The sequence below is a fragment of the Bos mutus genome, chromosome 3 (genome assembly GCF_027580195.1).
Source record: "Bos mutus isolate GX-2022 chromosome 3, NWIPB_WYAK_1.1, whole genome shotgun sequence".
Lineage (NCBI taxonomy): Eukaryota > Metazoa > Chordata > Mammalia > Artiodactyla > Bovidae > Bos > Bos mutus.
In genome coordinates, this window is record NC_091619.1 from 29,435,939 (window position 1) to 29,460,529 (window position 24,591).

The window sequence follows — 24,591 nt, forward strand, 5'->3', positions numbered from 1 at the left end:
CTATTGTCACTGAGGGAAGATTATCCCTAGGTGCTTTTTTTTTTTTTTAATCAGAAAGGAGAAATGCTGCCTGGAGTGTTAGCTTATCTCTCTCCGCCAGCATTCCCAGGGGTCCTGGCTCCCGGCTCCGAGGAGCGAGCTGGCAGCCAGGCACCATCTCTCGCGGAGCTGCCTGCAGACTCCCCATCTGCTCACGCAGGGCCCTGCCACCCGCTCTGCTGTCGGGGCGTGCCTGGAGTCAGACTGCACAGGCCGGCTTTGACAAAGCGACAAAAGCTGTAAAAACAGCTGTTTGACATTCCCTGCTGCTTTTAAAAACAGAACAGCCAACAAAGAGGTTGAATGAATACAGAAAGTACCCTTGTTTTCATGTGGATGAAAACAGTTTTACTTAGAGAATATTTATTTTCCTCTTTCCTTCCTCTGGTCTCTAATTATTTACCTACCCAATCATTCCCCGCACCCTCTGCCCCTTCTCTTTTCCTCTACCCTTTCCTCCCTCCTTCCCTCTTCTCTCTTTCCTTCCATTAAAAAAATCTCCCTTCTTCTGTTTCTGTGTCTTTTTTCAACCTAAATTTTCTTCTCTCCAAGGGCAATCTTTAGCTATTTCTCTGGGCTCCTGGTTTTTTGTATCTTCTGTGCTTTTGTTTTATTAATTCTCTGTAAGCTTTGGGCACATCTCATCCCAAACATAGTTTGATGAACTCCAGTGTATTTTATTTATTTTTTTCTTAGTATATATATTTTTATTGGAGTATAGTTGACTTACCATGTTTCAGGTGCACAGCAAGATGATTCAGTTATACATATACACAAATATTATTTTTGAGATTATTTCCCATATAGGTTGTTATAAGAGTTTGACTATAGTTCCCTGTGTTATACAATCAGTGTTAGTTTTATGATATCCAAGGTGTCTTCAGTTAGCCCAAGGTGGGGCAGGAGATTCTAAAGCAAAATGAACCAAGCCTTCAATCATCATTTAATTTAGATAAAGCGAAGTGTGCATGGAAGTGTGCATGAAAGCACAGGCTGCCTGGAGTAAGTGGTATTCCCTTCCAGTCACTTCTGTCATCTCCACCCACAGAGGCTGGGAGAGTTGCTCTTATTTTCAGGCTTTCACTTTGGGATTGTTGATGAGGATGCAGGATGCTCTGGACTGTGCTTCCTTCATAGTTCAAAAATATCTTCCTGTCCAACCAGCTGTTTCTCACACAGACTCTTCTTCCTTACAAGGTGAGGGGTTCCAGATTTCAAGGTACCCACAGACAGGAATAGGTAAATCCCATCCCAGGCACTTAGCTGAACAATTCAGTGCAGTTTGGCCAAGCTTAACATGCAAGATGGACTTTGACCTTGTGTGGTCAACCTTGGTCCCTGGAATCACTGGGCTCCTCTTCTGGAATCCAGGTCTTCACGTCTACGCAGGCTGTCTGCTCCCCTGGGGTCCTTTTAGGGTCCCTTGAATATTTTCTCTTCATGTCTGTGCCCTACATTAAATGCAGCTAGTGCCGTCCCCTAACCTTCTCTTCCTTTCCAATCCCTTCTTTCCTATATTCTCTCCAGACAAAGCTATTCCTTCAACTGTCATCTTCCTGATTGCTCACTGCAATTTATTCTCTATGGTTTCTGATCCCTTGTCCTAGTTATCCTCTCTCCTAAACTGATAAAAAGTTTCCTTTCTCTTTATCCTGTTTTACATCCTGTTGTCTATTATCCATCAAGCCCCTCCATGGTTCCCCTTAGACATGGCATTGCAGGAGTTGGCGTGTGTGTGACCCTGTTCATAAAATGACCTTGAGTCTGCAATGAGAAATGCCTATGATTGCTTCTGGAATGGAGAACGCAGACAGATCTATGGATTGCAGGCTTTGTCTTCCTTCCTCCCTGAATTGGATCTTCAAACATACCAGTCACAGGGTGGAGTGTCTCTGTTGATCCCTTGCATTGGGGAGAGAAAGTGGTGGCTGCAGGCAGGTAGAGTGTCTAAAAGAGCCCAGGGAAGGCTGAGCTATCCATTTACAGACATTTCTTCAGCCTCACCAATCAGACAAGTCTTTCCTCCTTCTTTGGGAAAGGAATCAGAGGAAGTAAAAAGAGAATGAGAAGGCTTTTGCTGTTTCCCCCCAGAGGATAGAGTGGAGGGCTTTCTTTCTATGGACATGTGAGGTATAGGCAATAAGTAACCATTGAAAATTTGGTCATTGTACAGGGAATAGAAAAGGGCAGCATAGAAGCCAGTTGTGATAGCATGTCACAATTCCTGAGAGACTGGGAATGTGTGGTGTCTTCCCCTAACATTTTCATGGTTCAGACAAGAGTAGAAATTAAGGTCTTCCAACTTGCCTTTGTGCTCTTCCCCTTCATCCCTCACCATAAGTGTCCTCATGTATTTTGCCCACTTGTCTAAGCTCTATCCATACCTTCTCCCACCAGTATGTTTTTACCCACCCCTTAGGCCTGGGTATGTGCATATGGTGGCACTGTACATCCTCGGGAATATGGACCTGGAGAAGAGGGCTGTGAGGGACAGAGAATTCCAGTGTCCTAGATACTCAAAGTGTTGCCTGGAAGGGAGATAATAGAATCCTGAGGGGCATGTCTCTTAGCCCTATGGTTTCCTCATCTTGTGGGGAGGGCCATTACCAGGAGGAGGAATGGGCATCAGAGGTCTCTACATGGTGGAGCTAAGGGCAGAGGCCTTGGTCACCCAAGTTCAAGGGTAGGACTGTGCATACCCAATAAATTTGATTTACCCTACACTCATCACTCAGGGTTTTACTAACTTCCTTTTCCTGGAGATAACCCTTTCAGGAGATGACAAGGACAGAACTGTAACCATATGTGGGATTGGAGACCTAAGACCTTTTATTTAGTTTTATCACCTTTCTGATTCTAGCCAAGAATGTGTCGTGATTCCAGAACACACTCAGCAACAATGTGTTAGATCTATTCTAGTTTCTGCATTGATTCACAATGAATAAAAATTAAGTTGGTACTAAATTTTATGGACTCTTAAAAAAATTCCTCCTTTTTCAGCTTTAACTAGATGGTGCCTATGAGACCCAAAGGCAGCCTTTAATTAGCATCTTACTACTGCAAAGAGAAGAACCTTGTTAGTTGCCCAGCAACCTCCGATTGTAACCTTCTCTCACCCTGCAGCAAGACTCTAAGTTCATGACTATGCATTTTCTACCCATCTTTTAGGGATCCCTTCAAGGCCCACTTTTAATAGAAAGCCTACCCAGGTCATTGTGGCCCTAACTCTCCTTGTCTGACCTCCTATTTATGTGTCAAAATAGAACATCCTTCACCCTCACCCGCATCTCAGGTTGTCCTGTGTTAGTGATGAACTCTCCCCGTCTGCCTTCTGTCTTCCTACTAGGTTCTCCAGATAAGTAATTTGAGGGTAGAATAAACATCTCAAGAGGTCCTTATTAATCATGTGACTTTCCTTATATTTTAATGGGTTACCAAGTATTAATAAAGGAGGGAAGTGAGAGAATTAAAGCACCAAGTAGCAGTTACTCACATCACTTACAGGGTGTGGAGGAAGTTGTTCTCTGGTGTGATGGCTCTCTAGCTTCAGTGGTCCTCAGACTCACCGAGCCACTTATGAAAACACGGGTGCTCAGCCATACTGACTCAGAGTCTCCTAGGGATCCTGGTGCCAAGATTTGAGAATAACTTTCCAAGACCTTTTAGAACTAACACCCAAAAAAGATGTCCTTTTTATTATAGGTGACTGGAATGCAAAAGTAGGAAGTCAAGAAACACCTGGAGTAACAGGCAAATTTGGCCTTGGAATACGGAATGAAGCAGGGCAAAGACTAATAGAGTTTTGCCAAGAAAATGCACTGATCATAGCAAACATCTCTTCCCACAACACAAGAGAAGACTCTATACATGGACATCACCAGATGGTCAACACTGAAATCTTTATTATATTCTTTGCAGCCAAAGATGGAGAAGCTCTATACAGTCAGCAAAAACAAGACTGGGAGCTGACTGTGGCTCAGATCATGAACTCCTTATTGCCAAATTCAGATTTAAATTGAAGAAAGTAGGGAAAACCACTAGACCACTCAGGTATGACCTAAATCAAATCCCTTATGATTATACAGTGGAAGTGAGAAATAGATTTAAGGACCTAGATCTGATAGATAGAGTGCCTGATGAACTATGGAATGAGATTCGTGACATTGTATAGGAGACAGGGATCAAGACCATCCCCATGGAAAAGAAATGCAAAAAAGCAAAATGGCTGTCTGGGGAGGCCTTACAAATAGCTGTGAAAAGAAGAGAAGCAAAAAGCAAAGGAGAAAAGGAAAGATATAAGCATCTGAATGCAGAGTTCCAAAGAATAGCAAGAAGAGATAAGAAAGCCTTCTTCAGCGATCAATGCAAAGAAATAGAGGAAAACAACAGAATGGGAAAGACTAGAGATCTCTTCAAGAAAATGAGAGATACCAAGGGAACATTTCATGCAAAGATGGGCTTGATAAAGGACAGAAATGGTATGGACCTAACAGAAGCAGAAGATATTAAGAAGAGATGGCAAGAATACACAGAAGAACTGTACAAAAAATGTCTTCATGACCCAGATAATCACGATGGTGTGATCACTGACCTAGAGCCAGACATCCTGGAATGTGAAGTCAAGTGGGCCTTAGGAAGCATCACTATGAACAAAGCTAGTGGAGGTGATGGAATTCCAGTTGAGCTATTTCAAATCCTGAAAGATGATGCTGTGAAAGTGCTGCACTCAATATGCCAGCAAATTTGGAAAACTCAGCAGTGGCCACAGGACTGGAAAAGGTCAGTTTTCATTCCAATCCCAAAGAAAGGCAATGCCAAAGAATGGTCAAACTACCACACAATTGCACTCATCTCACACGCTATTAAAGTAATGCTCAAAATTCTCCAAGCCAGGCTTCAGCAATATGTGAACTGTGAACTTCTTGATGTTCAAGGTGGTTTTAGAAAAGGCAGAGGAACCAGAGACCAAATTGCCAACATCCACTGGATCATCAAAAAAGCAAGAGAGTTCCAGAAAAATGTCTATTTCTGCTTTATTGACTATGCCAAAGCCTTTGACTGTATGGATCACAATAAACTGTGGAAAATTCTGAAAGAGATGGCAATACCAGACCACCTGATCTGCCTTTTGAGAAATTTGTATGCAGGTCAGGAAGCAACAGTTAGAACTGGACATGGAACGACAGACTGGTTCCAAATAGGAAAAAGAGTACGTCAAGGCTGTATATTGTCACCCTGTTTATTTAACTTATATGCAGAGTACATCATGAGAAACGCTGGGCTGGAAGAAACACAAGCTGGAATCAAGATTGCTGGGAGAAATATCAATAACCTCAGATATGCAGATGACACCACGTTTATGGCAGAAAGTGAAGAGGAACTAAAAAGCCTCGATAAAAGTGAAAGTGGAGAGTTAAAAAGTTGGCTTAAAGCTCAACATTCAGAAAACAAAGATCATGGCATCTGGTCCCATCACTTCATGGGAAATAGATGGAGAAACAGTGGAAACAGCATCAGATTTTATTTTGGGGAGCTCCAAAATCACTGCAGATGGTGACTGCAGCCATGAAATTAAGACACTTACTCCTTGAAAGGAAAGTTATGACCAACCTAGATAGCATATTCAAAAGCAGAGATATTACTTTGCCAACAAAGGTTCGTCTAGTCAAGGCTATGGTTTTTCCTGTGGTCATGTATGGATGTGAGAGTTGGACTGTGAAGAAGGCTGAGCGCCGAAGAATTGATGCTTTTGAACTGTGTTGTTGGAGAAGACTCTTGAGAGTCCCTTGGACTGCAAGGAGATCCAACCAGTCCATTCTGAAGATCAGCCCTGGGATTTCTTTGGAAGGAATGATGCTGAAGCTGAAACTCCAGTACTTTGGCCACCTCATGCGAAGAGTTGACTCATTGGAAAAGACTCATGCTGGGAGGGATTGGGGGCAGGAGGAGAAGGGGAAGACAGAGGATGAGATGGCTGGATGGCATCACTGACTTGATGGACGTAAATCTGGGTGAACTCTGGGAGTTGGTGATGGACAGGGAGGCCTGGTGTGCTGCAGTTCATGGGGTCGCAAAGAGTCGGACATGACTGAGCGACTGAACTGAACTGAACTGAACTTCCAGGTGTGAGGGCTTCCCTTGTGGATCAGCTGGTAAAAATTGCCTGAAGTGCAGAAGTCCTGGGTTCACTCCCTCGGTTGGGAAGATTCCCTGGAGAAGGGAAGGTCTACCCACTCTAGAATTCTGGCCTGGAGAATTTCATGGACTGTACAGTCCATGGGGTCGCAAAGAATCGGACATGACTGAATGACTTTCACTTTCCAGGCGCGTGACTTGCAAAACCAACTCTGCAGACAGCAAATATCATATGATATTTTTTAAAAACAAACTTTTTTTTTAAGAAAAATATGTTTCCTAATGAATGTTGAAAAATACATACAGAATACTTTCTAAAGACAAGACACACACACGTGTACACACAAACATTGTATCTGATAAGAATACTCACAAATGTCAAATGCAAAATAGACTGTTTAACTTGAGCTGGTAGGTTTCATTCATTTATAATTAATCCTAGGTTTATTTTCAGCTCTGGTCTGTCTGCGTTTCACCTTCCTACCTGTCTTTTAGATCTCCGCTCTTTGACCGTTTTGCTCATTTACTGTTATATTTTTATAGCCTTGGGGAACACATTTGAGTCCCCGGGTGAGGCTTCCTCACTCTGGTTGTTTAGGATTCCACCTACCGCCCAAGTGTTTGTCTTGACATATAGGACTATCCTTACACTTCCCTCCTCCAATCAGGGTTTAAGAGGCACAATCAAACATTTAAAATAGCCTCATAATTTTCTATAGTTATTTAAAATCCAAAGCGTAAAGTGAACAAATAAATATATGCCTTTTTCCATACCCCAACTGACTCAAAATATCCTTCAGACGTTGGAGACAAGACTTGAAAGGTACCTGTGAAGTTGAAAACACATGGTGAGTTTAGAATACACACAACTCATCCACTATGAGTTTGTGAGTGTATTTCCAGTGAGTTTAGACCAGTTTGCAAATCTCCTCAGGAAACAAGGATGTCTCCCACGTTCTCCCAAATTAAAATGTGAGGAAGAGTCATAGAATTAATGACAACGTGTTTAAAGTGATGTTGTCAGACAGAAGGTTGGGTACTGTCTTGGATTCGGATACAAAGTGAAAAGTAAAAGTGAAAGTCACTCAGTCTTGTCCGACTCTTTGCAACCCCATGGACTACACAGTCCATGGAATTCTCTAGGCTAGAATACTGGAGTGGGTATCCTTTCCCTTCTCCAGGGACTCTTCCCAATCCAGGGGTCGAACCCAGGTGTCCCTCATTGCAGGCAGATTCTTTACCAGCTGAGCTACCAGGGAAGCCCAAGAATACCGGAGTGGGTAGCCTATCTATTCTCCAGGGGATCTTCCCAACCCAGGAACTGAACTGAGGTCTCCTGCATTGCAGGCGGATTCTTTACCAGCTGAGCTACCAGATACAAAGGAACCCCAAATAAGACTTATCTCAGCACATGCACCTGCTGTTCCATTGCCTTTGTAGGTATATTCTTAGAATAGAGAAGGGCTACACTCATATAGAATATATGTTCCAGAACAGGACAAAATGTCTAATAGAAAATTTCAGATTTCAAATTCTTTACTTGGTTTCTTGTTTTAAAAGTTTTTATTGGAATAGAGTTTTTTGTACTCGACTTAGTTTTGTACTAAGTTTTGGCTTCGTTATACATATATCTATATCCACTCCTTTTAGATTCTTTTCCCATTTAGGCTATTACAGAATACTGAGTAGAGTTCCCTATGCTATACAGTAGGTCCTAATTATGCACTTGGCTTCTTAACCCGGCCCTGCGGGTTTTATTTCATTTATATTTTGTCTCAGACTTCTTGCTCCTCACTCATTTTTCTGCACTTTTGTAATTATTCTGGTCATCCATTGCTTTAACTTCTGTTCTGAGATTGGCCTCTGGGGCTAGTTTCAGTGTAAAAATTCAACCTCTTGGAAACAGACAGTAGAATGGTGGTCACCAGGGGCTGGGAGGTGGGGGAAACAGGGAGAGGTGGGTTAAAGGGTACAAACTCCCAGTTACAGGATGAATGAGTTCTGAGAATCTAATGTACAGTGTGGTGGCTTCAGTGAATAACACTGCACTGTATTGAGTGTTTGAATTTTGCCGAGAGTACACTTGAAATTTGGTGAGATCTTAAACATTCTCGGGTGGTGCCTGGTGGTAAAGAGTCCACCTGCTCAATGCAGGAGACACAAGAGACACGGGTTCTATTCCTGGTGTCGGGAAGATCCCCTGGAGGAGAAAATGGCAACCCACTCCAGTATTCTTGCCTAGAAAATCCAATGGACAGAGGGGCCTTGTGGGCTACAGTCCATGGGGTTGCAGAGAGTCGGACACAACTGAGCATGCATATACTTAAGCATTCTCATCAAAGCAAGAGGAAAAAAGTAAAAAGGTAACTATAAATGTAACTACGTGAGAGGATGGATGCATTAATTAACTTTTAATTAATGATTATTGATTGTGGGAATCATTTCATAATGTGGACATATATCAGATCATCATGTTGTACACTTTGGATCTGTTACAACTTTGTTAATTATACCTCAGTAAAGCTGCACCCTCCGAAGTATAGTTTTAGTGTTTCCCTTTGCCCTGGTTTCTCACCTACCACATAGGAGCTGTTGGCCAAGCCCATGTGAAGAGTGGCTCTTCGGAGTCTCTTGGGAAGAAGGCAAGGTGGTCAGCTTTTACTTTCAGTTCTAGAAATGTAAACCTTTTGAGAGCTGAGCATGCCTTTGCATTCTCTGGGCAAGGAATACAAGGAGAAGAGACCCATTTGGAAGCAAGTGTTGGCCACAACTCATCATGAACAGCCATGTACTGATCTTCTCCCCAGTCACCAGATAGGAAACAGTTTACAGAGGCTCAGGAACTTGTAGGTCTAATTAGAAAACAAGAAGCAAGGTGGACAGGGCCAGCTGGATAAGAAAATAATAGCAAATATTTAAAAATAATAAAACAAATAATTATTATCACTGTGGTGGTGGTTCAGTCACTAAGTTGTGTCCGACTCTTGTGACTCCATGGACTGAGGCCTGCCAGGTTCCTCTGTCCACGGGATTTTCTAGGCAAGAATACTGGAGTGGGTTGCCATTTCCTTCTCCAGGGAATCTTCCCGACCCAGGAATTGAACCCAGAGCTCCTGCATTGCAGGTGGATTTTTTACTGATTGAGCTACAAGGGAGAGGAATCAATTATTATCACTAATAAATATGTATTTAAAAACATTAACCCAACTTTGTTCTATGCATTTTTACATATATTAACTCTCAAGAAATCCTAGAAGATAGGCACGAATATCATCATCATTATAAAGATAAAGACACTGAAACACAGAGTGGTTAAGCAGCCTATCTAAGTTCACACAGCTGGTAAGTAGCAGCGCTGGGACTCCAACTCTGATTCCAGAGTCCACATTTTTGACCAATATGTTATACTATCTTCTGTGTACTGTGGAGTAGAGAAAAGCAGACATTCAGAGTTGTGACAGGCCTAGGGATTAGCCAACCTAGATACTGGGCTTAGAATACCAAGACCAGATCAGACCCCAACAGACGCTGGGCTGATGCTGTCAAAATGCTCCCTGCCCTGGTCAGGATGGGCCCTGGAGCCAAGAAGGCCTGAGGCCACAGGTGAAGGACAACAGTGCCCGGGACAGATCTAGGAAGGACATAAGCCACTTCATTTGAATATTGTACTAAACAGCTGCTGTGTAATTTGATTGACTGCTTGAAACCAGAGTTCAAAAATCTCAAGGGCAGTGCCAACATTTCTATTAAAAAGGGGTTTGCAGAAGACAATCGGTTTTAGCAGAGGAGGCAGACTAGGGGATGTATCTTGGAGCTACTTTGAACAGTAAGTTCTGGTTCTACTTTAAATTGTATGTTTCTTTTGTGTAGCTTGAGGTCTGATGGAGATTTGGGGAGACTAAAGTTCCTTCCTCAAGCTAGTCCCTGGTTTGCCCTGAGGTGACCTGGGTGTGGTTGTTATTAATGTGTTTCCAAGTTCAGTTGCACCCTGTGCATGTAGTGTAATGGCAAGCTTGCACCCTCAGACATGTACAAGTCAGGCAGTCTTGGAACCTCAGAATTCTAGAGCTTCTCCTCTGAGAAGCAAGAGCATGGCTGGCTTGTTCCTGGCTGGGGAACCTACCAGGAGGAGCTGAGGAATCTGCACTCGGGGATGGGAGTGTGCTTAGTGATCAAGAGCGGATAAAATTCCATTAGAGGTAAATGTTGTCAGACAGCAGGCTGGAAAGATATATTTTAAGCTGAGAAATTACTTAATAAATTCAGACCAACACTCTGTGACATTTCCCACAAGACTTTAATGCTGTTTACAAATTCCAGAGAACACCCTGAGTCGTTTCTGGCATGGGCTTATGATTTATTTCAAAGGAAAATGGGACAGAGTGTGTGGGTTTGTGTTTAATGTGAAAAGGGATTTGGAGATGAAAAGTCAACTGGCATGAAAGATTGCAGGGCAAATGCAAAGTAGCAAAGCCTGTGGGTGGCCTTGGAGCATGTAATAGGGTATTGAGAAAGGAAGAGCCTCTCACCATTCCAGTGATAATCAAACAGTTCCATTTGCACAGGCCAATAATGCTTTAAAGAGGATGCGTTTGGAGGGAACACTAGATCCGGGGTTTCTGAAGCACTTCAATCCCAGACATTTTCAAGAACAGACAGAACTTCTGCCCTAAGGAGGGAGGCCAGATATAGTTCATTCTCCACCCAAGTTGACATTTAGAGGACATGACCTTCATCTGCAGTGAGATGCACTTAAGTGAGGTAGGTCAGGGAAGGCGGTTCTGAATAAGACCCTGGGCCAAGGACATGAAGGAAAGCCTGGGAGCAAACTTTCCATGTCTGATGCTCTGTGTTTCTTGGGAACACAGGGATGGATAGTGTGACCTGTGACTTCGTCTCTGTGTGGCATAGAGATCACACACGGGTCAGGGAAGGGGCCGTACCCCCAGTCAGCTGCTGACGTGGTCCAGGGGACAGTGGGTTCAGTACCGGGTGATGAGGGAGGCAGCCACGTGAAGCCATGCTGGCTGGGAGGGGACAAAATGAAGAAGGATCTTCTTTCTCCTTTTCTCTTCTCTTCTCAGGAAACTCCCAGGCCCATTCATCTTGCTTGCCATCGAGTATGTGGTTTGAATGGGAAACGGGAACACTGACATCCCCCATCTCTCTTGAAAAAAAAAAAATGACATTCCATTTGATTTTGGAAAATACACAATATTCCACTTATAAAATATTCAATCACTGTCATTAATCCTCCCGCCTGGGCTGGCCCTGCCCCACTTAGGCATGAGCTGCAGACTTTGGCTATGGCCACAGGCCCAGAAACCACTCAGACTTCTCTGGTGTGGATGGTGTCATTAGAGACTTGAGGGTCCTCTGTTCTGAGAGTTGAACTTTCCAGGGTGGGAGTCTGGGTCTGCAGGGGCTTTCAAAGCAACCTCTAGACTTAAAGGCAAAGGGCTCCAATTGACCCGGCCTCCTGTGACTGGGCTGAGGATTTATAGAGAAGTTCTGGGCCTTGACAAATTAATTCCTCTTAACGTAACAAAGGGTAACAGCTCCAGAAGTCCTATTCCACTGTCCAAAGCCCAAATGCCGTAGGAAGTGGACCCGCTTTCCCCTCCTGGGTTGGCCTGCCATTCTTTTTCTCCTTCTTCAAGCTTTTCTCTCACTCTTTCCTCTTTGTTATTGTTTTTCCCCCCTTACTGTTTCAATATTTATTTATTTATTGTTAACAAATTAATCATAGACTCTGAACATGTCAGAGTGGGATGGGACTTTAGGAAATACCTAGTCCAAGCCCCTGATTTGACAAGGGATGAAACTCAGGCCCAGAAAGGGGAGTTGTTTTGCCCAAAGCTTCAAATCAGCAATTTCTCTTCTACCCGCCATGCCTTCTTTCCAGAGGAGTCCCTTTGCCAGGAACCTAGGCTTGTTAGCTGGGGGCAGCACTCCCAGCTTGGCCTCCTGAGGGTGCCCCCCTGCAAACTGCTGCACTCTCACATGAGTAGCTGAGGCCTAAGGTGGGGCGAGCTGACAGATGGCCAATCCTTTCCAGCTCCTGGGACAGTTTTCCAGGATTACCCTGTTTTCTACTAAAAGACTCTTCTTTTCAAAGCCTCATTTTCCTGCCCAGGCTCTCAGCTCTCTGTGTGTCAGAGAGCCCTCTTGATTTCGTATCTTGGGCTGTACTAGACTACCTCCCCTAGGACTCACCCCAGGATGGATGGTGTCTATACTGGCCTCAGGGCTCTGTCCTCCTTCCCCTTCAACCTCCAGGGCACTCCTCCCTTCCCGCTCTCACTCTGCCTGGCCAAGGCATCACTCAGATTTCACCGGGGCTCTAGATTGACTTGGATTTGGCATTTGGTTAATATTCCTCAGGAGCTGTTAGGATGATCTTCAAGCTTAAAAAAGTAGAGAGAAGGGAAAGATGTTCTCCTCTGTGGGAGGGTGGAGATAGCAGTTTGGTCCACCTGACTCTCCCTGAGCTCCGGGGAGAGCCTGACAGTCATGTTGCAACGTTCCCTTCACTGTTGGAGAGACTGCCTAGGCCTGGGTAGGGAGGAGTCTGTGGGTGATTCTCCTTAGCACCCATCTACTGGTCTGGGCTCTTGCTAAGGGTGAGGACGTCTCTTATGGGGCAGGTTGGACAGATATCCCTGATGCCCCCCCTTCCACATCCCTTCGGGTTTCTCCCAAGGCCACCTGAGCCCAGGAGTCCTAGGGCCTGGGGGTGGGGTCAGCCCAGAATCGCAGTGTCAGGCAGATCTTAGGAGTCATCACCTCCTTCATGCCAGGGACAAGGACCCTGAAGGGCAGGACTATGAAGTTACTCCCAGTCCTGCAGTTTGTTGGTGATACAGCCAGCGTACGAGTGACACCCTTTTTTCCCAGATGTAAGGGCCCACCATCAACACTGCCTCCAGGAGCGTCCCAGCAGCTCTGGGAGGCCAGCAGAACAGGGAGCTCACCTCATTTTCTCAGAAGTGGAAAGAGGCTAGCTCTGCGAGACTGGCAGAACAGGGAGGTTGCCTCATTTTCTCAAATGTGGAAAGAGTCCTGGCAGTGCTCTGAGACCAGACTTCTTGGTCCTGCTTGGGTTGCAGTATTGCTCAGAGAGCTGCTGAGGGATGGGGAAGATGTGAGTCTGGGTTCCTCAGAGAGGTGCTGAGGGATGGGGAAGATGTAGGTATGGGCTCCAGGCCAGCACTACCGAGCCCTCTCTGGGGGTAGCTCTGTCCCTGTCTGTACCCCAGGGTTTCGGCCTCCACAAGGACATGTGCACCAAGTGGCAGTTAGTCCATGGTGGCTGGAAAGTATGAAGTCCTTTCAGTCATGGGAAGCACTAAGAGTGGCACTGTATTTCGCATCCTATAAAGGGGCTGAAGATGAAGGGAACGGGGTGGTTTGGGCAGAGGAGGACCTGACTGCGGATGCTCACGGTACTCAGTCTTGCTCTGTTTCCCTCCTGTTCCTTTCAGTGTTGTAATTCCATGATTCTAAAATAAAACATTCTGTTTTCTGATTATAACCTTTCTAATGAAGATTTTGAGCTAGTGGCTCCAAGAAAAAAAATCATAGGAGCTATTTGACTCTCCATCTGCACATTACTCAACTGATGTTGGGATTGAAAAAAGTGGCTGAAATCCACAATCCGCTTGGGTTGTTCACTTGAAACAACCCATATACCAATGGGCATCTCCCAAGGCCTGGTCAGCGAGCCCCTGAAGAGTCATGGGTAACTTGAAAAACATTCCAGCAAGAACAAAGCTAAAGCTAAATAAGCCAAGTGGCCAGGACAGAGCTTCTCACTTATCACAGAGAGATAACTGTCCGCTCTGGCTTTGTCCTAACGCCGCCAGCAGCCTTCCCTCACAACGCCCCCCACTGCCACCACATCCTTTAATGACGAGGGGAGCGATTGATGTGATCCTGCTAACGAGCGCTTATGGATTGCTGGGGTGAGGGCAGAGCTGGGCCTTCCACAACAAACCTTTTCCTTCTGGAAGCAGCCCTTGTCCTAGCACTGGCTCTGGGCTTCCTGTGATGCCCATTCATAAATGATTCAGGCCCTGCTTTTCACAGAGCATTAAAGCTCTGTTTCTCCTTCCTCCACTCGGGGACACGAACGGCAGCCCGATGCTGGGATTTAACCACCAGTAAAGCTTTCAGGTTCAAGAATAAGTCGGCAGTGTAAAGAGCACACAAATCCCACATCCAACCAGCAACAGTTGTCAGCATGGCTGGGGCCCTGGAGAGGTGGGGCCGGTGAGACGATGCTGCCAAGGGCCTATTTGGGGGCTTTTTGGGAGAAGGTACCCTGCCCCTTTCAGAGGTACAGCAGAGAAGTGGCCCTGCTAGGCTCCTGGGATGCAGCTTTCTAAGTTCTTTATGAGCATAAGACCAGCTGATTTGATCACTTCCAGGAAGGTCAGACACCTCCCAGGGTTGGTGGTCTCAAAGCCAGGCCACGGAGAAGGACTCCTGCTGTTATGCCACCTCCCACAGTTGAGAGGAAGCAGGGCCCATTCCTCAAGGCCTGCATATGTGCTCCTGCTGCCACCAGGAGGCTGGAATTCTGTTTCTCTGTCTTCTGTGAGTCTGAAATACTATGCTTCTCAGTGGCCTTATAAATCTCAGTCATCACTCATGGTCCAGCCTGGACCCTTTGTAAAGCTTTCTCCAACACTCTAGCCCAGTTTTCAGAAGCCCCAGTGGTAGTAAATTTCTATATCCTGTAGTAATAATGGCGATGATATAGTGAAATATCATGATAGCAGCCAACATTTCCTAAACACACACTTTGAGCCAAGTTCTCTGCTAAGTGCTCTTCTGTATGAACTTGGGTCTGTCCTCACAATAACCTTAGGAAGGTGGTCATGACAGTGAGAAAGTGGAGGCACTCCTTGATTTTGGTTTTATGTGTGTGTGTGTGTGTGTGTGTGTGTGTAGTTCTTCTTCCCTCTACTGAACTCTCCAAGGGGTGTGTTATGCAGCATGAATGAATGGTGAATGTTTGGGCTCTGCTAGGCAAGAGCTGATTAAACCTCATAGCAGCGGCACAAAGGAGTCAGTGTTCTGCCGTTTTCCCCATGAGGTTCAGAGAGGTAAAGCAAGTTGCTGACTGATCTCAAGTCACACAGGGTCTAAGTGCCACAGTTGGACATGGACTATGGCTGTCTTGTTTCTTCTATAAGCTGGTGACTGAATGCACAACCCTACTACCACTTACCGGGTATATGACCTTGGGCTTAACCTCTCTCCGTTTCAGTTTCATCTTTTGAAAAATGGTAGGTAGAAATACCTGATCTAAGGTTGTGGTGAGGAATGAATGAGATAAATGCATGTATGGAGCTTAGAGGGGGCTTCTTATTTGGTGCTAGTGGTAAAGAACTGCCAGTGCAGGAGATGTAAGACGAGGGTTTGATCCCTAGGTTGGGAAGATCCCCTAGAGGATGTATGGCAACTCACCCCAGTATTCTTGCCTGGAGAATCCCAAGGACAGAGGATCCTGGCAGGCTACAGTCCATAGGATCACAGAGTTGGACACAGCTGAAGCGACTTAGCATGCATGCCTACACTTGGAGCTTAGAACAGTGTCTCTGACACACAGTAAGCAATAAATATTGGTTACTATTATCACGCTCAGTGTAACAGAGCAAATATTTAATGAGCACCTTTGACTCTGGTTGGGGCCCTGTATTAGGGGCTTCTTTGCTTTATTCCTCTTTTTCACTCTCCACGGTGCCTTGAAAAACATCAAACACAGAGTAGCTGATCAACAAATGTTTTCCGATGGATTTTTGCAATATAGAAGAGCTCTCCTGCCTATCATTGTGAATGTTTCCATCTGTCAGCTTGTGTCTTTCTTTTCCTCTCTCTTATACATAATTTGGGAAGAACCAATGGCTGTGTGACCATTCAAAGACCTAATTCTGGGAGCCAGGTGACCAGGGTCTTTAGGTTCTAAAATAACTTTGACCTTGTTAAGCTACTTCCACATTTGCACTTCTGGGGTTTGGCTTAGGTGGTGTCTCAGGTCCCTTGTAAGCTTCAATTCCTAGAGAAAGTGAATGTTAAGGGAGAGGAGACCTTGTAATGCTTCCCAGTTCTTAGCACTGGGATCTCAGTTGTAGAACGTGGTAGCTACTTTAAATAGTTTTCAATTGAGAAAGAGAATAAAAGGGTGTAAAAAACCTCTCAGTCATGGGGTCAGCCCATCAGTCTACTCCTAGCCATGACCATGCCCATGCTGGCCACACTCTGTCTGCCCCCTTTCCTTTTTTAACCCCAGCCCAGATTAAAGAAGGATTCTGTGAATATGTATATGTGCACATGTGTGAAGTAGTTACTTCAAGAAAACCCAGGTTGCTGAGTTGGCCATGGGCAGCTTTGGCTGCAACTATTGGGAAGAAAAAACTGCAAGTATTTAAAATTCACTGGATTCGGCTAACATTGATCCAGTTGTTGGATTGCCTTCCAGGGAGCCTGCTATGTGTGTATCTGATGTGTGTGTGTGTAGGGGGGGAGGGTTGTGTGGTGGAGGGAACAGTCAAACCACATGCTTCATCTGAGCAAATGGATAATGCAACCTGGCTCAGTCTAGGAAGTTGGGTAGAAAAATCAGGGCGGAAAGTTGATATTGCTCAGGTGAGAGGGAAGAAGGGGGTCTCTCCATCCTAGACATTTGAGGTTTTTAATTCAGGTGTGTTGCCATGCAGAGAGGAAGCAGAGCCACAGCAAAGCTCTCCAGGAGCTTCTGAGACTCTGCAATGCTTACCTGGGAAGCCGGAGTTGGAATCACATGACAGGAAGAGGGAGGATGTGCAGTTTTTCTTAGAAATTTGGGATAAATGATATGACTGCCTAACTTCTTCTTCTGCTGTCTTGGGAGTTCCGGATTTTCGGTTCTCTTCAAAATACTTTCCCAAGAGAAAAGGTCTGCTCATACTCTGAATTGTTATTGTTTAGTTGCTCAGTTGTGTCCAACTCTCGTGACTCCATGGACCAGCCTGCTGGGCTCCTCTGTCCATGGGATTTCCCAGGCAAGAATACTGGAGTGGGTTGCCATTTCCTTCTCCAGGGGACCATCCCGACCCAGGAATCGAACCTGTGACTCCTGCATTGGCAGGCAGATTCTTTATCACTGAGCCACCAGGGAAGCCCATATTCTGAGTTGCTGCTGCTACTGCTGCTAAGTCGCTTCAGTCGTGTCCGACTCTGCGTGACCCCATTGATGGCAACCCACCAGGCTTCCCGTCCCTGGGATTCTCCAGGCAAGAACACTGGAGTGGGTTGCCATTTCCTTCTCCAATGCATGAGAGTGAAAAGTGAAAATGAAGTCGCTCAGTCGTGTCTGACTCCTAGTGACCCCATGGACTGCAGTCTACCAGGCCCCTCCGTCCAAGGGATTTTCCAGGCAAGAGTACTGGAGTGGGGTGCCATATATTCTGAGTTAGCTGCTACTAAATCCTTGGTTGAAAAGGCAGTGGATGTACCTGGCCAAATATGAGAGAAGGACGTGGGAGGATTAAGGGTGGGAAGAAGTCTTTCTCCTACTTTGCTGGGGGCAGGAGTGGCCCAAGGGCAGCTGGACTTTTTTGTCTCCCCAATCTGAATTTGTACTTTATCCTAAGGCTTTATATCCTGAAGAGTGCATTGAAAGGATGTCTCTAAGAGTTGCCTTGTACCTGCTGAAACATGGCAATGAGTTGGCAGGGCCAAGTCCCGCTGTGGAAATCTGGATGAGGGATGGTTTGAATTTCTGAAGTTCTCCTGTCACATGCTTGGAGTACACCTTGTTCCAGCAGGTGGGGCCTGGGGTATGAGACTTCCTTATCCTTAGCAGGGATTGTGGGGCTGCAGAAGGGAGTAGGAGAGAGAAGGGTGAAATCTGGGAAGCTTGTGAACTGGCAAATCTAACTCTATAGTGTGGGCTAGAGCATCTGCAACAGCAGACCTAGGGGCACCTTCTGAACCAGTTTACATGAGCAGGGCCAGCTCCAGGGCCTGGCTCCAGGGCCCACCTTATTTCTCTGGGAAACCTTCCAGAAAGCCTTGGCACTGCCCTCAGCCCTGGTACATCCCCCAGGCTTGGCCTTTACCATATTATATGGAAATAACTTGACCCTGTGTCTCCCCAGCTAAACTGAGGGATCCCCGAGGGACTGTGTCTCCCCTACCCTACATCTCTGGGCCTGGCAGGTGCAAAGAAGTCAGTCAATCAAACTGAAGCATAGCACACAGCGGACACAACACAAAGGCTGTCTTCTTGCCCTTCTGAACATTTTCACAGTTGACTTCTGACTCTGTGACTGAAGACCATTCACTTTGAGGATGCCCTTGTCAGCTTGTACCTGTCCCCTCCTGCCTTTCTGCCCCCTAGCTCCTCAGTCTCCTGGCCTGGGCTCAAGGAAGGAGGCCTAATACAGCTGAGTGTACCTATGCTCCATGTTAAAATTCCAAGCCAAGAGGGAGCCCACTAGGGGGACCATCCACTCTGGGGCGTTGCCCTCCATTAGGTCTCATTGCTGAGAGCTGGCTGTGGAGCCCCACTCTCCCACCCCCTCTCCCTCATGATGAACCCCAGCTCAGGTGGAACAAGGCAGAGCCACTGGGCTAAGAAATTATCTCTGATTCTTGCCAAGGAAGGAAGCAGGAGCAGGAGCCTCTTCCTTGGGGGTGAATTATTTAATCACTTGTCTTTCCCCTGAATCAATGGAACTAATGAACATCTTTTGCCTCTTCCTTCTTTCGCCTCTGTCCGTCAGCCTCTTACTCAGATTTCCTCTTCCAGTTCTTGTGCCCTCACCAATGTCATCAGTGACTTACCTGGGCAAAGCTGGCTCACACTGCAACCCAGCTCTCATCTTCCTCTTCTCATCGTCTTTCCCCTACCCCAGCCTCTCTCCCCTCTGCATCATAATCAGCCTGTTCTGGAGTGATACCAGCTCTGAGGACTGCAAGTGCCAGTACCTGCTCCCGTCACATTAAGGGAAGGCCCTCGAGCTACCTCTAAGAGGGAGACTTCAGAACAAGGAGGGGGGCCCGGTGGAGAGAGAGGGGAGCAGCAAAGTCATTTGTCATGGCTAAATGGAAATTCATTGCTATAACCCGAGGGTTATAGAAAAGCTTCAGCCACGCTGGCAAAGAGAACAGGAACTCCAGCAATTGCTAGAAAAACAAGCTACAGCCCCAAATCAATCTATTGGCTGGTGGTTCTTATTTCTAAGATGTGGGGGCACTAGGTCCCCTGGCCGCTCTGGCGCCTGGATAGCCTGAGGTCAGATGGCATGAAGAACTGGGCTACCATCTCTCTGACATCCCTTTAGGTCTCAGCTCTGGGTAGTTAGTGGCCAGGGGTCAAGTGTGAGTTCTTCTGCCTGCCTCTTCCCCTTTCTGGAGGCGGAGGCAAACCCTCCCTGGCCATGGTGCTGACACATCAGGGGAGCTCCATCAACAAACCTGGGTGGCGTTCACTAACTGCCCTGCACGTCCCTAGACACCCTGGGGGATATGAAAGTGTGTGCTGTGTCTCCACCCCTCATACTGCTTGCAATCTAGTTGAGGAAAGAAGACTAACCCAATGATTGAAGTTGAGAGGACATAAGGTCTTGAGTGTGCAAAATAGAAGTGTGAAAAAGAGAGGGTTCCTGCTGAGCTACTGCTACTGCTGCTGCTACTAAGCCACTTCAGTCATGTTCGACTCTGTGTGACCCCATAGACGGCAGCCCACCAGGCTTCCCGTCCCTGGGATTCTCCAGGCAAGAACACTGGAGTGGGTTGCCATTTCCTTCTCCAATGCATGAAAGTGAAAAGTGAAAGGGAAGTCGCTCAGTCGTGTCTGACTCTTCGTGACCCCATGGACTGCAGCCTACCAGGCTCCTCCATCCATGGGATTTTCCAGGCAAGAGTACTGGAGCGGAGTGCCACTGGAGTCCATTAATGGATGAGTTCATTAAATTGGATGGTAACTTACAAAGTGCTTTTATAGAAATTTACCTTATTTTGGTTATTCTGATTCTTATGGCAACATTTCTGTTGTAGGCAGTCATTATTTCACCATTTTAAAGATGGAACAACTGAGATTAAGAAAATTTAAGCCATAAGTTGATTTGATCACCAGTGTGATTTTGAGTTCCCTACTCCTTTCATCATATTGTGTCAAGGATTTGAAGGAGACAAGACTCCAGGTAAGTAGGATTTACATTAATGAAAAGTAAAGAAAATGAAAATTCAAGGAGAAATGGCATGAGCAGGATGTATGCTTGGCATATAGCAGAGGCTTAAGAGTGCTGAGTGAAGGAACAAATATACAAATGAATTCAATAATGTCCCACATCCTGGGATGGGAAGGAGATGGAGAGGGGAGCAGTTGAGTCATTTAATGGAAATTTATTGCTATAATCCCGGGGCTAGAGAAAGGCTTTTCTAGTGTCCAGGGCATGTACTGCAGAACAGTGGGGGAGAAAGTTGAATGAGTGGGGTGTGGCTGGAGTCTGGGGTCCTGGGGATCCAGGCAGAGGAGTTTGGGCTGATATGAGAGGCCCAGAGAGAGCCACTGAGGTTCTGGAACTCTCTTACATTTCCCCTGAAAGCAAGAGAGTCATGCCTGCCTCTACATATCCACTCCTAGCAAGATGGCCTGCCCAGGGGCACAGTGGCATAGAGATCAGACCACGGCACTAACAGTTCAAAGATGACAGTTCTGAGCCCAGATCTGTAGTGTCTAGACCCTGGGCAAATCTAAGAAAGTCTCCAGACTTCCCTCTTCTTCAGAGCTCAGCTGAAATGTCACCTCTCTGATACTCCGATTAAGTCCGGCCTCTGTCATACTTTATTTTATGGCACCTCTGCTTCTCCCTTGTGGCACTTATCACAGTTGTAATTACTTGTCTGATAGCTACAGGTCCAGGAGTTGTACCTGTCATGTTCAGTGCTGACTCCTCAGCTCTGAGCGTGGGACTGAGGACAGTTCTCAAGAAATAATGGCTTAATGAATGAATAGATTTGTCGAGTGGGTATAATAAAGTTAACTAACTTACAGACCAGTTGGGAAGATCAGAGGTCATCTCATAAGTTCTTTGTAAAGCACTAGGTAAGTGGCAAGATGATTGTTATTGGGACCTGGATAAAGACCGTCAAGAGTCTGGAGGCAGGACGGTCCTCCAGTGTCAGTCACCTAGGGGGATGTGAGGGTGGAGAGGGGTGGAGAGGGTATGACATTTGGAAGAAATAATGGCAATGTATAGCGCTCAACTGTCCATACATAGAATGGAGGAGAGGAAAAGCTCTTCATGTTTGCAGCCAGAACGACTAAGAGAATGGAATTGTTTTCCAGGAAGATAGTGGGCAGGCTAGGAGAGTCCCCCTTTCTCAGGGGTTCTGCTGACCTTGTCCTCACCAAAACTTTGACTGTTCCTCCCTATCTTCCCCTTCTGTACTACCTCTGTCTCATCTGTCTTTCTTGTTGTTCAGTTGCTCAGTCATGCCCAGCTCTTTGTGACCACATGGACGACAGCACGCCAGGCTTCCCTGTCCTTCATCTCCCAGAGCTTGCTCAAACTCATGTCCATTGAGTCGGTGATGCCATCCAACCATCTCATCCTCTGTCATCCCCTTCTCCTTCTGCCTTCAATCTTTCCCAGCAACATGGTCTTTTCTAATGAGTGCTCTTTGTACCAAGTGGCTAAAGTATTGGAATGTCAGCTTCAGCATCAGTCCTTCCAATGAATATTCAGGATTGATTTCTTTTAGGATTGACTGGTTTGACCTCCTTGCAGTCCAAGGCACCACAAGAGTCTTCTCCACAGTTCAAAAGCATCAATTCTTTGGTGCTCAGCCTTCTTTATGGTCCAACTCTCACATCCATACATGACTCTACTGGAAAAACCATAGCTTTGACTAGACAGACTTTGGTGGGCAAACTAGTATCTCTGCTTTTTACTGTGCTATCTAGGTTTGTCATAGCTTTTCTTCCAAGGAGCAAGTGTCTTTTAATTTCTGGCTGCAGTCACCATATGCAGTGATTTTGGAGCCTAAGAAAATAAAGCCTGTCACTATTTCCCTTGTTTCCCCATCTATTTGCCATGAAGTGATGGGACCGGATGCCATGATCTTTGTTTTTTGAATGTTGAGTTTTAAGCCAGCTTTTTCACTCTCCTCTTTCACCTTCATCAAGAGGCTCTTTAGTTCCTCTTCACTTTCTGCCATAAGGGTGGTGTCACCTGCATATCTGAGGTTATTGATATTTCTCCCAGCAATCTTGATTCAGGCTTGTGCTTCATCCAGCCTGGCAATTCACATGATGTACTCTGCATATAAGTTAAATAAGCACGGTCACAATATACAGTCTTGATGTACTTCTTTCCCAATTTGGAACCAGTCCATTGTTTCATGTCTGATTCTAACTGTTGCTTCTTGATCTGCATACAGGTTTCTCAGGAGGCAGGTAAGGTGGTCTGGTATTTCCATCTTTTTCAGAAATTTCCACATCTGTCTTTGACTCCCTATCATTCTCTGTCTTGGTGTCCCTTTGTCTTTCTTTATATGTTTTAGCCTTTGTCCCTCCCTGCCTCTGACCATGCCCTGAGCTTACTACTGGATTGGCCAAAAAGTTCATTTGAGATTTCCCATAAGATGTTATGACAAAACTCAAGCAAACTTTCTGGCCAACCCAATATGCTGTCTAACATCTTCTTCTGCCTCTTTCCTCTCCGTGTAGTTTCCTTGGGCCCTCTCTCTGCCTTTACTTCCACTCTCTCCTGAGTGCTTTACCCCTTTGAATGTTTATCTCTTCCAGCCTCTTTCCTGCCACCTGTCTGCTGCTTCTGGCATACTGGCTGCATATTGAGATCTACCAGATGGATCAATATTAGCACTGAAGATTTCTCTGGGTCCATCTTCTCTCAGCCCTTCCACCCTGCCATCTGCCTCTGATGTCCCCTGTTTCCCCCACCTCCTTCCTCCTTGAATTCAGAGACGCACTGATACCTGCCAAACTGTGAAGCAGACCCCAGGGCTGACGGTCCTTCGGCCTCTTTCCTGTCCCTTGCTATGAATATCCTTGTTTAAACTGAGTTTTCCATTCATCCCTGGGATTCGGCTTCCACCCCGACCTAGACTGCCTGATGCTGCCTTCTTGTCTTCCCTGCCTGGCTCTTGCCTTCCTCCTTCTTCCTAACCTGATAATGAGGCAAATATCTCATTGCCTTTTTGTGCCTTGATTTAATGCCCTGTGCGTCTGTCTTCACATCAGAATGCCTGTCTAGAATAATCTGTCAGGGGACATGGACCTAGCTAGTGTCACTGTCTTTCAGTCTAGCCTAAACTCTGTAAACACGTCTGATACTAGTGTTCATGATGCTGCTGATAAAGATGATGATAAGTGAGATGAATCATGGCAATGATTCTGGAACCATGCCTGGCACATAATAGGTATTCAATAACCATTAGTAGACTCTTAATCTGAATGATAATGTTAATTGGTTTTCAAGACTCCTTTTTTTTTTTTTTAATTGCGAATAATGGAAACCAACTCAGAGGAGCTTAAGGAAGAAGGAGGCTCTATGGGGATGTTGATGACCCTAGACCCAAGGGTAGGGCATAAATTTGGGCTTCATTAGAGTTGGGAACCAGGGGCTAGGAGACCGTCAGGGCCAGGGACAACTACTGCCCCGCTGTGTGGTCTCATCTTTTTTCTGTGTATTTGCTTCCTTCTTCTTTCTCTGCAGACAAGCCTCCTCTGCTCTTTTGTGTGCATGGCAGAATACGGTCACCCTGCCTCAGCATCAGTCTTCTCTCTAAGCTCCAGAGCCACCAACTCATGTTCTGGTTCTTCAAGTCCATGTTTGTGGAAGAGAAATGTGATTGTCCCAGCTGAGGTTTAGCACCTGCTCTGGCCCTTCAGCTGTCACATTCCGCAAACATAGGCACTGGTATGTTCCCCTCCAGACTGACTGGAGTGATTCTTTAAATGTTGTGTGTTAGTGGAGGGGTGGTGGTGATGGGGGACAGGGAAGACACAAGAGAAAGTGCCTCTTAAATAAAATACAGTAGAAAGAATGAAGTCTGTCAGATTTGACATACACATGTTAGTCAACCTGAGCCCTCTCATCCAAGTTCCTTGAATTCGTGCATCCCAGGGAGGGATCGGAATCAGCTTATCCAAAGTGAGGAAGGTGGTACCAGCACACACCTACATGCTTCACCCTGACAGGGTCCTTCAGGTCCCACCCCAACTCATTTCCTGTCTACTGCAAGGACAGGAAACAAACCTGTTCACAAACCCTAGCCAAGCCTGAGTGGCAGCTCCTTCACAGAAGTTGATTGCAAAGCCGAAAGCACTTCTGCTCCTGGCGAGATAAAGAGAAGCCTCCTCCCACAGTGGCTGCAGCAATGGATGGCTTCACCCTT

General features: G+C 45.9%; 1 long non-coding RNA gene across 1 annotated transcript in view; it reads left to right on the forward strand.

Annotated features, from left to right (window-relative positions):
• The window catches only part of LOC138985846 (uncharacterized), a 100,480-nt gene extending 76,417 nt beyond the window's left edge, over positions 1–24,063 (forward strand). The window contains exons 2-3 of the long non-coding RNA XR_011462810.1: positions 20,224–20,369; positions 23,910–24,063. This is a non-coding gene — a long non-coding RNA (uncharacterized lncRNA). The remainder of the gene's footprint in view (positions 1–20,223; positions 20,370–23,909) is intronic.
• The last annotated feature ends 528 nt before the right edge of the window (positions 24,064–24,591 follow it).